This window comes from Trematomus bernacchii, unplaced genomic scaffold (genome assembly GCF_902827165.1).
Source record: "Trematomus bernacchii unplaced genomic scaffold, fTreBer1.1, whole genome shotgun sequence".
Taxonomy (NCBI): domain Eukaryota; kingdom Metazoa; phylum Chordata; class Actinopteri; order Perciformes; family Nototheniidae; genus Trematomus; species Trematomus bernacchii.
In genome coordinates this window covers 1,725,162-1,743,040 of record NW_022987644.1, presented here as the reverse complement: position 1 = coordinate 1,743,040, position 17,879 = coordinate 1,725,162, and the positions used below count along the sequence as shown (strand labels likewise).

At 40.2% G+C, this 17,879-nt stretch overlaps 1 long non-coding RNA gene across 1 annotated transcript in view; it reads right to left on the bottom strand.

The window, feature by feature from the left end:
- The window catches only part of LOC117485217, a 211,351-nt gene extending 205,935 nt beyond the window's left edge, over positions 1–5,416 (bottom strand). The window contains exon 1 of the long non-coding RNA XR_004556209.1: positions 5,225–5,416. This is a non-coding gene — a long non-coding RNA (uncharacterized LOC117485217). The remainder of the gene's footprint in view (positions 1–5,224) is intronic.
- Positions 5,417–17,879: the final 12,463 nt, after the last annotated feature.

Here is a 17,879-nt window from a genome sequence, read left to right as displayed (position 1 = left end):
CACAAAGACTGGGGCAAAGCCATCATTGAGGAATGTGAGCGGAATACTGAGTTTGGTGTCAAAAACATGTCCGAGTGTGAAGCCAGAGATTGTTCTTCACAGAGGGCAGCGGGTTAATCCAGATGATGGAGATTTAAAGATTGCCGTGCAAACACTGGACGCTTAAACTGATTTGCTTTTTATCTGGAGGTATCTCTGCCCACCAATATGATTTTTGAAATTGCATGTTGAAATCACGCAGTTATCTAAATTGGAAACCACATTTCTGCCACATATTTGACTGAAATCTGCAGATAATCGCATGGTACATAAGTAGGGATAAACCTCTATCTGTTCCCCAAAAATTATGACTAAACATATTTACACTGATCTTAGGAGGCGAAATGTTTTTCTAGGTTCCCTCTCATGTTGCCTCCTTCCTGCTCTTCCCACTAAAGTACCCTTGACATTTTTGGGGAGGTTGCAAAGTCGTTCATGGCCTCCAGGGAAAGAGCCACACAGCTTAAAATGGGGAGAGGGTTTGTCCAAGGTGAGGGATGTAATGCGTTTTCCAGAAGTGATATACTTTAAACTATAGAGCAGAGTCATGCCTAAGAAAGGGCCTCAGCAAAGTAGATAAAGTGCACAACTAACTTTGTAGTCTGTTATTTTTTTTTATCTGCAGTACAGTGACATTATTTCGTCTTTGATCTTCCTGTGTCGCGCTGTGTTTTTGGTTTTCTTACTCGTAGTTTAAATCGTTGCTGCTGCAGTGACCCAGTTTTCCCTCAGAGATCATTAAAGTTTTGTTGAGACTGAACTTATCTGCAGATCTGGAGGAAATAATGCAGCATGTTCACTCTGCTGTCTGTTTGTTTTATTTCAAGCGTTTACTCTCATCTCATCTGTTTTAGCTTGCCGTGTTTGAATCCAATAGTAGTTCAGTTAAGATCTTGACAGTCTTGCAAAACGAACATTTGAATTTTCTCTACCAGATAAAATATCATTTCTGTTACTACTACAGATTTAGTGTGCAACGATGTGAACTTCTGTGAGATTTTTCCTGCAATCCACAAGCTGCATACGTATGTAAAAGACATTCTTCAGCTGTCTGAGAGTTAACAAACAACTATTTTTATTGTTGAGTCCTGTAATAAACCTTAGTGCCAGGCATTATGCCACACTATATCGGTCACGGTCGTCCGATCTGAGCAGTTAATTTGGTACAAACTGCCCGCTTCTCAAAATCACAATAAAAACACACTTTGAAACATGCAATCATAGTTTAAAAGTGTGTCCCAACTAGCCATAACAGATTATGCAAGTTATGTTGTTTAACAGCATTGGCGTTTGGTTTCTGGGCCTCAAACCTTGTCATTTTCCACAAAGAAATGCCACACTCAGCACAGCAAAGAATGGGAAGCGATGAAATGTTTGCAATATTGTAGATTGAGACCAACTGCCTGGAATAGCTGTGGGTTCAATTGATTCGTTTTTGGAAAATACATTTCCCAAACCAGAACAGTCAATTATCTTAATTTGCTGCTCAAGTCTGCTATTAAGAAGTTATTTTTGAGAGGGGGGGGGCTGATCCACATTGCAGGATTCTGCTACTTTGGCTATCTGTCAAAGCTTCCTTTTTGCCTCTATGTTGACTGGCTGAGTGATTTGGTCATTAAAGAACGCATGGAAAATTGGCTTTTTCACCAGCTTTAAAATGATGCCTGACAAATGACTCTTGATAAGACTGATAATTGTTTGCCAAACATGGGTATCAAATACACTGCAAAAACCAATACAACGGAAAAACATATGAGATTTTACTCTCTGAGAATTGTTAGAAAGCGTACAAAAAAAGCCCCGTTTATGAAGTTGTTATCCCAGCAAAAAACAATTTAATAACTTCTGTTCAGCATTTCAATGACTTTTCCATCCTCCCAAGAACAAAATGATTGAGGAAACAATGATTCGCCAGAACTTTTAGGCAAGTTTATGGCAAAGATTATACAGAATTTGGGCACAGATGAAAAGATTTGGCCTCTTCAAACTGGAAATATCAAGTGTATCATCTTTCAAAAGCCATGGGTAGAATATTTACTCAGCCTGGCCTGAATGTACAACGTTTCTGGCACTCCTTTCTATTTATTTTGATTATCGAAGATGGAAGTTGGAAAAGGACAAGAGTGAGCACATAAGTCCTATTGGCTGATGGCATGAAGGCCTTGCTGACTGAGTTGTCCCACTATTTCAGCTTCCATATAGTGGCAGCACTTCCTGCTATTGTGCGCCAGGAAAACCAAGGCCCTCTTGGTTGATCCCGAATGTTCTGCCTTCCTTATCCAGACTGAAACTCCACACAAATGTGGAAGAGAATCACAGAAATACAGACCAACACAACCACACACACTCACACTGAGTGAGCTCTCTTGGTAAAGTGCCTCTTACCACTAACTAGATTATTGAAGAGGGCTCTTGCCTGGGCACAGCTAACAAAAGTTCTTTCTCAAGTTGATAAAAACTGATGTTGAACTGCTCCAAATCAACCCAGTGGCCAAAGGTCGTCGACCAGGAAAGGTTCAGGTTCTCCGAAAGCCACTTGAGACTGTAATTTGGGATTGGAAAGTTTTTCAATTGGGAAAACTCCTGGCTCTGGATATCAGAAGACAGGCAGTGCTGTCGGACACACAAAGGAGGAAGCATTTCATTGCTGCACCTCATCAATGAGTGCGGTTTACAGATTCAGACTCCAGGTTTCTCTCTTTTTCAGCTTTTTTCACATCTCATCCATCTGTTTGAATGGCAGCACAGACTCCTTTTGTCTTTGACGCCAATGACCCGGAGTTGGGAAAATCATCAGGACATTGTAAATCATCTTCGGGGTCGGAGTGTCAGCCAAAGTATCCTCAATTATTCGACCACATCTCTGAGGATAACAGTTGTGGTGGACCTCTGACTGTACACGTCTTTCAACATCTCTCTCATCTATAAGTGGAAGGTTAGGCCTCTTAGCCGGAAAATGTGTTTGTTTTTGGAGATGATCTAATGACTTTCTCAGACAGCTGATACAGACGGCAGAGTGATGAGCCGTAAGGCCTCAGATGACCGTGGAGAGTTTGTTGGTGTTGCTTGAGAATTAACTCAAAATCTACAAGGTGAGGATAGTACAGCTCAAACAAATAGTGCATTGTAGATGACTTCATCAACCGAAAAAATAATCTGAAAATTCTTTAGATAATTGATTATTAATGTTAATCAAAAAATGCCAAACATTCTTTAGTTTGAGCTTCTCAGTGCTTTTTGTCTTTGTCTTAAGGGATGGTAACGAATAGTTGATGAATGGAAATGGAATGTTTTTGGGACCGATGGTTGGACAAACATTAGAGCATGTCTCATTGGGCATTAGGGGATTGTGATGGACATGATTCACTATTTTCTGGAATTTCATAGACCAAACTTTAATAAAGTGGAGAAATAAGATTTATCAACAAGGAAAATAATCAGCTGCAGCCCCGAGACAAAACAATGGGCCAGTCCCTCAAAGTTGCCAAGACACATTTCTCTCAAAACCTTTGAGCAAAAGAATGTAAAGAATGAAATAGATTTGGACTTCTCGTTGAAAAATAACTCCAGGTTGAGCATATAACAATTTGTATGTTGTCCTGATAAATCAATGACATTAAATACAGAATAAATGCTCATTATTATTTGTATTTCCTGTGAATCAACTTTTCAATAATCCAGCTCCTAGTCAAATACCAATCAGTCTGTTTTTACACAACTCTTGTTGCTTTACAGTAGTTACATCGGAGAACAGTTCCAAAAAACTGCATCATTGCAATTTATGTAAATCAATTTAAAATAATAATAATTCATTAATTATTTTAGTTACCGGGTCATATCCAGAGCTGCACATTGCCATTTTACTGCCGACTATGACACCAGTCCATGCTCAATGTATAAATACTGTAAGTATAGTTGTACAACTTTGGAGTGTCAGTTAAGTATGCATAAAATGTCCTATTATATGAAATTACACATACGCTTTTGGCTTATCAATTAAACTTGCTAAAGCAGCAAAAATCTTTACTATGCTAAGACAAAGCCACAGAATGCTGGTATGTCAAGTATGGCAACCAGAATCCACCTCAACAAATGTGAAAAATGTAGCCTATAAAGAAAAAAAACGTTTTAAACCGAGAGACTAGAACATTTGAACACAGTGCTGTTTAAGGGGTCAAACAAAGCAAAACCCAAGAGCCTTTCAGTTATTCAGCGAACTCGTGGAGTATAATAAGTATGTGAATGGATATCTAAAGAGTTGATGTTTTGCATCTCAAGCATATCGAGATCGGAGCAGAGATTGGAGATGTGAGATTGCACATTAGAATAAACTTCTCTCCATAAAACCCCAGAACATACAAAGACAGACGCCAACTATTATGTAAAATATACTACAGTATGTGTGGGAGGCAGCGCCAACCACAACCTGACCATTCCCCTGGTAGACAAAGAGACCACAAAGAGCATACACAGTACAGTATTATCATGTGAGAGTCAAGCCTCCCTGTGGCCAATCCCCAACTCCAACAACTGCAATCTTAAGAGTATTCATCTTAGAAGTCATGGTAATATTTGCTTTTATAAGCATGATTACCATTGATTATGAGCATAGGAACATCAGTAGGCTACATTGATATAAAGTACATTGACAATGAGTGAAGCATCGTGTAGCAGCAATATAAATGCTAAAAAGGCATTTTGGATGCAATTATGAAAGTAAAGCAAAGCGAAACATATTAATCTTGTGTTTTACTGGATTTGGTAAATGTCAACAAGATAACATCATCAAATTCTCTGTACAAGATTAACCTCCACTAGAGACTTTCTTTGAATTTAGCTAATACAAACTCTCCAAAACAAGATCAACAACAATATTCCCATGTTAACCCATGACACACACAACATTTAAGACAAACATATATTTCACCATCACTTAACTAAAATCATCATGAAAGCACCCCTCGTAGCATGAGGAAATGAGCTCAAGCACATCAGAGCCAGACACAGCACACAATGTTAAAATATTGCAAAGGACAGTAGCATAAAAGCCAACAGGCCATACTCACATGAAATGGAGACTAATTAAGCTTCAGTAGCCACATTAGTAACATTTCAGCCACGCACATGAACACCAACTGAACACAGCCACTCACAACATGCCTGTGAGTATAACTAGCTAACTTACCTTCATGAAGTGAAGCAGCATTTCAACATCTGAGGAGAAAATAGTAGTGAGCTGCCAACATGGCCACCGGAAACTCCTCCATCTTCTGGATGTTTTTGAGGTTATTTTAACCAGCAGCATATACCTCAGCAATGTGTCCTCTAGCTACATTTCTACACTGTGAATATGAGCAGTTTAGCGTTGCAGGAAACTAGAAGGAAGACAGGGGGCACTGATGGTTGAATTAGTCCACCTTACTGCACAGGTGCGTTTGATTTGTGTTGCAGGTAGTCCAGTCTGTCATGTGTGGGTGAAGCAGCAAGGACAAGTTATCTACAATCTTTACTCCTTGTATTTAAGAAAGATAGAAAGAGTGAAAGCCTATATGAGACAGAGGGAAGCGAAATGCATTTTTTTGTTTTATGAAGCAACAGTAAATGCATATGTAATAATACAGATATCAAAAACAGAACGGGCCTCAAACAAAATATTTGGCCTACATTATATAGTTATGTAGTTTAAAAAAAAATATCACTCTTTTATAAATACAGTCTATGGTTTCATCAATATTTTACATTGCCAGTTCTTACATAATCTTGAGGCATTTTTACATTTGGATTGTGTTCATTTTACTGATATTTTACATCTATTTTAACTAATTGTATTATTCAGAGTATTTTGTCATAGTATACTGTACCTTTTTTTTTTTTTGGTATATCTATTCATGTTAACCATTTGCTATATCTTTATGTTATAATAGCTTGTTTCTTTTATATCATTTTTTATAATAGTTTTTATTTTTGGGTCATTTTTCCTACAATTTATCTTCTGTATCTGTGTTTATGTATGCACCATATACACCAAGGAACATTCTTCGTATCTGTAAAAAAACTTGGCAATAAACCTGTTTCTGATTCTGATGTGTAAATGTCTGCATATTAAGTGGCAGCAGCTCTTCTTTCAATCTTTTAAAATTGGCATAGTCTATCACCTGAAAAGATTAAAAGATGTTAATGGTTGACAGTACTAGCCTACTCTACATCATATTATAGTTCTTCCTAACATGTCAAATGATTTAAACTGACCTAAAAAGGGGGGAATGTTAATTGAAAAGCCCAAAATCCTTTTTTTGCCAAGGCTGACTGCTATTGATGGGGAGAGCCTGTCATATTTTCAGCCTGTGTTGGTGTTTCCACACATGGCTAAATTTAAATATATCTACCAGCAGGCCCATGAGTTTTCCTGTGAGATGAAAATATTGTTTGCCCCTGAGGACCTAAACCATAGGACGTCTATTGAATGATTTCTTATCCACTCCTGCTTTTAATAGACAGTAAAGTCTACCAAGGTTGGTTTTATGGAAAACGGTGAAACAGGGTCCAGGTTGGAAATAGATGGATGTAGACGTCTTGGTGAATAAGGGTCATGCATGCTAAGCGAAACCCTTTTTGGATCATTGAAGATTATGGCTAGAAAAGTTCAGTGTTCTGCAAAACTTGAGGCAGTAATGCTGACACTGGCATCTTCTGTGTCCAACTTTGATTACTTTAATATCTTTTTGTCTCTGATGAACTATTTTGTTTTTGCCAGAAAAAGTAGCTTTCCATGCTTGTAGCCAGAAGAGAGTTTTGAGGAGCAGTAAACCTGTCACTAGTCATTATATGCCCTCAGTCAAGATAATGGCACGAAGCACAAGGAATTTATTGCTTTCTAATAACCTCAGAGCCACCTCCGTTTGCTAAGTCATAAAAACCTAAATGTAGACCATCCTGACTGTGGGACAGATGGAAAGTCAGGCGTGTGTGGGTTTCTGCATCTAAGGCATCCATCTGATCAGATAATATGTTTGCTGACACTGTTCAGCAGAGAACCAAGTGAGTCCTTTGAACCATCTCATAAAAATACCTGAACGCAGTCCAAGATCGACTTGTTCAAGTAGTGGGTACAAAAGAAAGATTTAATAGATCCCATAATTGTTGCTATATGTACAGACTGCATGAATTTCTGTTTCATTCAGAACTCTTTTGACAGTCCACACCCTGCTGCCAAATCCCAATAAATCTATTTTCCAAATGGCTCAGAAGGCCGTCTCTTCACCCCACCTCACCATCCCCAAAGACAGTCTTTAAGCATCAGCAAGTATTTTATATCTCAAAGAGCTGAAATCAAATAAGAGGAAGATGCGGTGTCCAAAGAAAGCAGATTGTGAGGATGGAATACGAACCAGGTGCAGAGTTTGGAGCGTCTTCACAAGGCTCTCACCACTGAATTTAATCTCCTGGAAATATCCAGGCAAAGCCTTCTTAGCTGACCTGCCGACATCTCAGATGCTGCCTCTCACTCCCTATTCTCAGAGCACTTATGGGCCTACTTGACATACATTTTGTGCAGTAGGATATAATTATACTATCATTATGCCTGCATGTTTGTGCAGGTCATTTTAAATCAATCACTGAACACATATGTGCAGCTGCTGGAAAAGAAACAATGTGTTCTGTTTGGTTTTCAGATTGTAATAACTGCCCATCATACGAACTGGAGCTGGAAATGACCTTCAGCTCTGCACACATGCACAGAGAATTCTCAGTTTATGGGCCAATATGTTAGTAATCCAATTTTAAATTCACGAAATTCCTTGTGTCTTGATTTATTACCTTTCTTGCGGCACTTCTTATTCCACTTTATCTATCTATCTATCTATCTATCTATCTATCTATCTATCTATCTATCTATCTATCTATCTATCTATCTATCTATCTATCTATCTATCTATCTGTCTGTCTATCTATCTATCTATCTATCTATCTATCTATCTATCTATCTATCTATCTATCTATCTATCTATCTATCTATCTATCTATCTATCTATGTAGCACACTTGCCTCTTAAAGGACTGTCATTAGACAAACCTTTAAGCCAATTACCTTTTACGATCTCCTCCAAGTCTGAATGACTAAGGCAGATCAGTACATTGCTACTTGGAGCACAGACCTCCACTCAAAGGTAAGGAACTTTTAAAAAATAATATAGAAGGAAAAAACAACAAGAAAAAAATATATAATTCTATAACTCGAGACCATTTTGGGATGGATTAAATCAGCTGAAAAGTGAACGCGGGCCTGGGGCTAATTGGCCATTCGCAACTCCTACACCCTACTTCCTACACCTTTGTTCAGACCTGGCCTAATTGGCCCAGGGCCTTAAGAGGGTGGGACAATGGCCTCTTTGACACCCTTGCTTGGGCCATTCATGTCGTCTAAATCAACCTTTGTTTTGATCTCTAATAAACTCTTTAACCTTTGAGGCTGATTCCTTCAAAGTTGCAAAATCCGTCCTCATCCAGACAGACCGAAATGTGCACACCTGGCAAAACACCCATTATGGCTTCTGTGGTAGTTCTCGTTACTGGAAGTGTCTCCAGGAACACAATTTAATATGATCACACACACACACACACACACACACACACACACACACACACACACACACACACACACACACACACACACACACACACACACACACACACACACACACACACACACACACACACACACACACGCACGCACGCACGCACGCACGCACGCACGCACGCACGCACGCACGCACGCACGCACGCACGCACACACACACACACACACACACACACACACACACACACACACACACACACACACACACACACACACACACTGACTCTGAAGCTAAAAATAGTACCAGAGTAGCTTTTGAGGAAGGTACAAATGCAGTCACATTTGCTGAACTAATGTTCTATGCATATGACAACCACACAACCAATAGACATTTACTATTGATGACATTCAATACAGAACACCCAAAGGTTGAGTATATACGGCACCTACAGTATGTATTTCCTGCCAAAAGTGCCTGATGTGAGATGTTGGCCTCCAGGTTTGTAATGAAACATCTCAGAGCTCAACAAATATTTCATGTTAAACTCTGATTACAGCGCTGTATCACATCCTGATTTTGTTTACAGCCCATCTGAATGACTGTGATGACTCCTTAAGTGTGGATGCATCCTGTGATTATAACTTTACTCCTGAACTTTTGATTTACGATTTGCTGAACTTTTGGCGGATGAGAAGTATCCAATTGCAGGATATACAGGAGACTGATACCTCCTTTCAAACTGTAAAACGTGTATTATGGAGCCACGGAGAGATAGACGGAGAGGCAGGGAGGGAGGCTTTTATTCTGTGTCATTTTATAGATCTTTCCCAAAGCTTCTCCGCTGTAGGAGTTTAGAGGAGTGAGCTTCCCCAGCTGGAGATATAAAGGGCTCAATCCAGCAGGACCTGCAGTATTTGAGCTAAATCTGTTGTGGCAAACTGTGTGGGCTCCATGCTCAGCGGAGGTGAGCGTATCAGCGGAAAACCTGGGTGGTACGCTAAGAGGGAAGAGGAGTGCTTGTTTAGCATGAATTCCATTAGTTATTGACTCTTTCCTCTCTTGAAGTATCACATGCAGGATAGCATTATCATCCCATGCATAAATAAGAGACTGAAAGCGAACCTCCAAGAGGCATCTGCTTACATTGGCAGTGACTGTGAGACGGAGAGGAGAGGTTCAGGGGCAGGTCAGCCATGATAGGAGCTTTTTGAAAAGCAGGCGAAACCTCAGCATCTGTCCAGAGCACAGATTATTTTCCCTTTTATGCATGATTTCATGGTGGCTGATGAGAATGGAAAGCAGTGTTTGGTTTTCTTTGATTGATCAACATGGAGATGTGGTCTGGATTCAGTGTCCTGGACAAAGACACACAACTGACCTCCACACAAACTCGCAGTGAAGGAAGGAAGCAGACAAAGACAACTCTCTTTCTTTACTACTTAATAGTATGAAGAAGATGAGTTCTTTAATAATGACTGGTTAAAGGGGCCCTGTTATGCTCATTTCTAGGTTCATATTTGTATGTAGTGTCTCTCCTGTGACATGTCTCAATGCTTTAATGTTCAAAAAGCTCTTTATTTTTCTCATACTGCCTGTGCTGCAGCACCTCTTTTCACCCTCTGTCTAAACCAAGAGCCCAGTCTGCTCTGATTGGTTAGCTGGCCGGCTCTGTTGGTTAACCGTTTAGAGATGTCCCGCCCCTTTACTTAGCCTATCATGTAAAATGTGTTGGAGCGCTAGTGTAACATAGTGACTCTTTGAGATGTTATCCTTTGCAGACCATAGAGAGGCGAAGTCCCGCCCTTCTACTTCCGACCCATGGGACCTTATTTCGAAAAAATTATGTATTGAAGTCAATGGGGAGAGAAAACGTATCTTTCGATCCCGTTTGAATTGTGCCACGAATTACACATATGATGTTTGTCAATCTTAAAAAATCATTTCCATGTCAAAAAAGTCACAGTTTGTCGTAAAACTGTTGAAATATAAGACTATGAAAAATACGCAACTAGAAAGACTACAAATCCCAGAATCCCGGTCCCGCATGCTGGCTCTTACGGAACCGACTAACTCCCCTTGTGTGTATGTACAGCTCTCAACATGCCCAGACTTGGAGTGATTTCCACCTCTTTTAATACTTTCCGCCTCATTCTGAAAGAAAGAAGTGAAATGTGCCAACGTGACGGCCGTCTTGGTGTGTGGTGCGAGACGGGAGATGTAGTTCATTGAGCGGTTTCACAAAAAAAAAAGTGTTACTTCACAGTTTTACGACACATTTTAATTTTTTTGACTTGTAAAATTGGCATGTGTAATTCGTGGCACAATTCAAACGGGATCGAAAGATACGTTTTCTCTCCCCATTGACTTCAATACATACTTTTTCCGAAATAAGGTCCCATGGAGGTCCACCGGAAAGGGAGGGACTTCGCCTCTCTATTTACATGCAACAACCCTATACAGTACTGTATAACACACTACAGGAAAGGGCCCCTTTAAGGTAAGAGAATGTATAAAAGTTTCTAAATATGAAAAAAAGAAGAACGGTTTTGTTGCATGTATCATTTCATTATGGTTTTCTATTTGCACTAATCTATGAGGACACATATTGGACATCAGCATGCTTTCCCTCTGCAACTTGGATGGAAATTACAATTAAGTCATTTTTTGGCATTTTAACGGCCGAATGACATCAACAGTGACCAAGGAAAACACTCGAACTTGAGAGAAGTTATGGTTTATTATCGTAACCTTCTGCGCCTCCAACTCAATTATAAATTGGAAATAGATGAATCCGAGCGTGTAGTATAAACTAAACTAAAAACCTCAAGAGAACAAAAGATGTCTTAAAAGTCAAATGGCCGGCCGACGTGTTGAAAGTGTGTGGGAGAAGAGAGGCGAGTATCACTGGGTGCTTTTTTAACCCAGAGGCGGCAAAGATGGAAAGCTAGTTTGTACGTTTGCGTGGGAATGCCATCTTTAAACCTCATTATAATCATGGTCTGCTGGTCGAGATGATATATAATCAATCAGCACAGATTCAATTCCCAGCAGACAGTGCACTAAATTCCCAGACATACAGATACAATGAAGCTGTCTTAATGTAGAGTAAGATTAAATGGTGGAAAAGTTGGTATATTGGATAATGTTTTCTTTTATGGGTATCCTGGTTTGTCTGATTAAAATCAATGTTTCATAGGACGCTGGGAAAGAACTGTGATTCATGATCAAGTGAAGTATTACAAATGTGGCCCTGCTATGATCATTTCCAGGTTCATATTAGTATGTAGTGTCTCTACTTTAAAGAGTCCTCTCCTGCTGATGTTCAGGTGTATATCAGTATGTAGTGTCTCTACTTTAAAGAGTCCTCTCCTGCTGATGTTCAGGTGTATATCAGTATGTAGTGTCTCTACTTTAAAGAGTCCTCTCCTGCTGATGTTCAGGTGTATATCAGTATGTAGTGTCTCTGCTTTAAAGAGTCCTCTCCTGCTGATGTTCAGGTGTATATCAGTATGTAGTGTCTCTACTTTAAAGAGTCCTCTCCTGCTGATGTTCAGATGTATATTATATGTAGTGTCTCTACTTTAAAGAGTCCTCTCCTGCTGATGTTCAGGTGTATATCAGTATGTAGTGTCTCTACTTTAAAGAGTCCTCTCCTGCTGATGTTCAGGTGTATATCAGTATGTAGTGTCTCTACTTTAAAGAGTCCTCTCCTGCTGATGTTCAGGTGTATATCAGTATGTAGTGTCTCTACTTTAAAGAGTCCTCTCCAGCTGATGTTCAGGTGTATATCAGTATGTAGTGTCTCTACTTTAAAGAGTCCTCTCCTGCTGATGTTCAGGTTCATATCAGTATGTAGTGTCTCTACTGGGACATGTCTCCATGCTTTAATGTTCAAAAAGCTCTTTATTTTTCTCATACTGTCTGTGCTGCAGCACCTCTTTTCACCCTCTGTCTGAAACCAGAGCCCAGTCTCCTCTGATTGGTTAGCTGGCCGGCTCTGTTGTGATTGGTCAACCGCTTAGAGATGTCCCGCCCCTTAGTGTAGTACGTACAATCTGTTGGAGGGAACACAGGGATTTTAGCCTTTACAAACTATTTACATAAACAAAAAGGTAAAAGACACTACAGGAAAGGGAAAACACCAAAAAGCACAATAGGGCCTCTTTAAAAGCGACTTCATGATCCAAACCAGACCGAGCGCCATCTTGGAGGATGCCTGGAAAACAAAAAACATTCAGGCCGTCGTGTGAAACTGATTCTGTCCGCTGTTTCAGGGCTTTCCCTAACTCTGTTTCTCATTTAAAAAAAATCAATTGAGCTCTAATTTAATTGCCAACTACAAGTCAAAAACAAATGTTAGCGATTAAATATACGCTGCCATTGAAGACTGTGACGTTAGAGGTTAACTAAAGTTTGAAATATCGCAGAGGCTGCATTGACAGTTTTGTGATATAGATCAAAACAATCGGTGGTTATTTAGCGTCGGCTCATTTGTGAGATAACATGAAAAATCTTTTTTTATTTCGAAACAAAAACACATGTGGACTCAAAAAGCAAATATTCATTCAGGAGTTTTAATTAGCGCTGCAATTTCTCTAATAAATTAAGCATCTCTCTCATAACTCAAACCCCCCAACACAAGCCTGTACACACACAAATATCCACAGAAATGCAAAGAAGAAATGAGGTAAAAATAGCAACAATGTGGGAGCAATTTATGCTAATTAGGCTTTTATTTATGTTCCAATAATTAGGCGCATTTGAATTGTTGATGACGTTTTTCTGCTTATTTTCTGCTTATTTGTCTCCCCCTGTGTTCCCCCATCGCTCCCCCTCTCAGGGAAGATCAAAGCCTGTGCACTTGAATAGATCTTAATGGTGCATGCCTGTCGTTGAGATCTCTCCAGCGAAAGAAAAACAGCCAATTTGGGCTCTACGTGGACACAATTAGCACAATTGATGTGTTCCTTTCACTGCGGTACTCCCGTTTAACCTGCGAGAGGGGCCCCGCATTCATGCCGTAAGTATGATTTTCATAACCTTCACCTCCTTTTTGCCTTTTTCGCTGCGTCTGAGAACTATACATCAAACTGTTGGCAGACGCCGGAGCAGGCCCTGAATTGAAAGTGAAGCTAATTCAAAAATAACGTGTATGATTCGGTAGCGCGGCTGCCTGACATGATGAGCTGTGTGATAAATGTTGGCATGAAGGAACTTGTAGCTGAGAAATGACGTTTAGTCTAACACAACAGCAATCACACGCAACTCATCCTTCATAATGTCCTGCTGGTCGGCCCACCCACAGCAAACAGGAAAGCAAATAATTTTTTCCCCCTGCTTTCTGGTAGTTGCCTCGCATGGCCGCAGCCCGAGGGCTTGCTTTCCTGAATGTGAATGAGAGCGAGATGGTGCAGCCCAGACTGAGCGGAGGAAACAAGGTGCATTATGTAGGTGGGAGGTAACCGTGCCATTGAGAGACAATTAGCATGAAGCCCAGACCTTTGGAAATAGCGCGGAGGCTGCCGAGAGCGAGCCTGACAGAATGAAAAGATTAAGACTTTAGAAAAGATAGCAGGGCATGGGAAAATCCAAAGGGAACTGGGCGACTGAAGTAGCCAATGAGCAGAGGAGGAACAATGAGGCAATGACGGTTTTTTCTTTCTTTTTCTTGTGAAAATTAATGTGCTCCTATTAGCTGCCAAGTGTGCACGCATTCCTCCATACCTAAAAAGTGCCATTGCTTTGTATGTGACTTTTGTTTCCCCCTGCATATACACGCGAGGCTGTCAGGAGGCTGAAAGACGTGCAAAGTGGAGGCTAATGCGAACTATTCAACTACAAAAATTCCACCAGGTGTTAGGAAAAACCCGGGGATCTGTTATGGGATTGCAGCTAAATGGCTGTCATGTGCCAATGAGAAGCCCATATTGTGCTAATGGTTTTAATGAGCCGTCCATTCAGATGTTTCGCTGTTTTGTTTCTGGAATTCCAGTTTGGTGGGGCAGATCAATTCAATCTGCATAGGTCTGTATAATAACAGGCACAGCTCCATCACAACGCTTCCAACTCCCCAAGCCGCCCGGCACATCCAATTTTAAATGTAGGAAACAGATTATCCACCCTGCTGTTGTGGATTGTGACATTTAGCCTTTGCCGTTTCCTACAGGCATCATAACTAATAACCATCCACAGTTATGGCGTGGAAAGCAGCACATGAGAAGCAAAAGAGAGGTCAAAAGGAGCGGCTACAGCTGTTTGTGTGCACTGTATATGTGCAAACACCTGTGTGTGTGAGTTTATGTACGTGCTATACACACATTCACACTCTGGCAGCAGCACGCAGACGAGAACACTAGGGTTTCATAAACATCACAACAGGCAGGCTGCACAGAAATATGTGGTAATTACATACAGTGCAGAGCAGCTGTTTCTGTGTTTCATAATACGGTCGCTGAGAGAAGACATCAGCGTTACATTAGTGCGGCTTGTTGTGCCCGGGCTGTAAAATAACTGGGGAAAGACACAGTGTGTTCAACAATAACAGAATGTGAAGCTCTAGCTGGTGTCTTTAGAAAGAGGTAGACTTCTTGTTTGGACTGTGCCTTTGTTTTTTGCACCATGTATCCCAGTTTGAACTAGAACATCATGGGACAAGATGTTAGAGTTTGAGCTCACTTTGACTTCAGGGTGAACTGGCAAAGACTTCATTCGATGACCCCGAAGTTGCAGTGCATAACACAATTTCAACAATGGTTCTCAGATTGCTTTGTTTTTAGCTTGAAACCCTTCAATGCACAGCATATTTTGGAGAAAAGTAAAAGAGATTTTGTGAAGAACAATATAGTTAAAGCTCACTTCCTAACTTTATTTTGTTCCCACATTGCCAGAAGATAAGTCCAAAACTGAGACAGCGGACATTAAGCACAAAAAAAATAAAGCTTTACTTGGATTTGACAGCTATTAGGTGCTGCTGTGCTTTGAGGTAAAGGCACTGTGATTGTTTTTCCAGATATTTCTCATTAACCAATGTACTTGTGAAAAAAATGACCTGATTATGGTGCTTCATAGGATTTGGAGGGTCACCAAATGTATTACAAATCATCTTGTGAGGTACATGATTGACTTGTGATTGTATGGCAATCCCTTCAATAGATATCACGGTTTGTAAAAGGGTTTTAAAGTTGTAATATCAACCTTGTGATGTTCAAAAGTCAGAGGATAAACAAAGTCTTGAGGGTTTGTCCACTGGGGATATCCGTATTTCATGGAAATCCATCCAATTGTCCTATTATAGACCATGCTAATACAATAGCTAAAACTTCACAATACAACAAGTAATATCTGACATTGTTTGCTGTTTGCAATTATTAATGGGATTATCTTTAATAAAAAGTATTTCTGGGCAGCAGTTTTTTATTTAATCCAATCTGTTTTTGGTCCCAAAACAACAATGTTAAGTATTTACATCATTTCCAGGTTCCAATTTAAGATTATATGTTCAGTTCTGTGTTTTTCATTGCGACATTACCACCACCAGATGAATCACCATGCACCATGAGGGCAGCATATCAAAAAATAATAGGATGAATATGAATCTGTAAGCCAGTTTTAACAACGCAGGATTCAAAACATCTTCAATCATTAAAAAGCGTAGCAAATGTTCGATCAGATAGGAAATGGATCAAGGTCTTTGTTCAGCATGAAGGGAACACAGTGTGTGGTTAAGTGGGGAACTTTTGAAGTTGTTTGTTTACAGCGAAAACTCCACTGGGTACCTTTAACAAGCATTCGAGTCCCTCCTCGCTGCTGCTGCTGCTTGTTTCTGCGCTCTGATCCTCTCAATTTCAATTCATCTTTATTGTCCCTGCGGGGAAATTCTCCTTGTAGCCAGATGCATTAAAGCATATAACACAAAAACAGAGCCTAACGCGCGACTCAGGAGTGGAAAAATCCTGTGTACTTCATCCAGAACGCTGCACTGAATTACAAAAGTATTAACAATGTTCTTTTGTTGTTAAGAAAATAATCCTTGACACAGTTGTCGGAGGAAGGAGAAGGAACAAATAAAGCTTGGTAAGAACACAACTAATGTCTGTTTATAGTGTGTGCAACATGACAGTTAAATTGTTTTTGATATTATGTACATTTGGGGTAAGGTATCCCTGTCCTACATTGCTACATCTGCACAAAAAAATACACTTTTTTCCTTCTGCTGTTGATGGTTTTCTGATTGTGGTTTGGACTGAACAATAACAACCACCCTGAGTTCATCACGTATGTTTGTTATGCTGTAAGAACCTGGCAGGAGTACCAGCATTGTTTTCAGTTCTCGGTAATCTTCTCCCTAACTCAGCACAATAAAATAAATGCTACCGTCCTGACCAAAAATGTGGGACACGAGTCCGCAATAAGCCGCAGAAATCCACAGGAAATGTGTGTGTCTTTAGATGGAAACACACAGCTCACCTTTAAAGGGGCCATATTCTGCTCATTTTCAGAGTTCATATTTGTATGTTGTGTCTCTACTGTGACATGTCTCCATGCTTTAATGGGAACCTATCATGCAAAATCCACTTGTTCATGTCTTTTCTACATCAACATCTGTCCCCTCTGTGTAAAGAGATTCTGAAAGTTTCAGGAAAAAAGATTCTCTCACTTTTTGTCCTGATCCATTTATATAAAATCCTGTCTGAAAATGAGCTGATCAGATTTGGGCCACTTTATGATGTCATAACGATTTGTTGGCTTGTGTAACCATTAGCCAATCACCAACCAAGGTAACCCCCCCCCCCCCCACACCTTATCACCTGAATCTCCTCCTAGACCACCGGAGTACTTTTCCCTGTACTTTTCCCTTTTAGTTCCGATAGTTCCTGGGATTTTGCATTCACACCAAAAAGAGAACTTAGTTCATGAGAACTTTTCCCCCCTTTTCAGTCCCTGCTAGAGAGGTGGTACTTTCCTGGGGAGAAAAAAGTTCCAATTTCTGATTGGCTGGGCGAATTGCAAACCACGCCCCGTAAAACTCTGAAAAGTTTTGTGAAGCCGCCATTGTATTGGCTGGCATTAGCATTATTAGCATTAGCATTAGCCCCGTGCACCAACGGAGAGAGAATAACTTATGGCAACACAAAAAAAAACATGGGAGCGGTGGAGATGAGGAGGTGTCGGCGTTCTGGCGATTTACTCGGAAGGATTTTTTTGTGTGGGAGAGAAACTTGCTCTGGAGGGAACTTTGCGATTGTAGCCTTTGCAAACCATT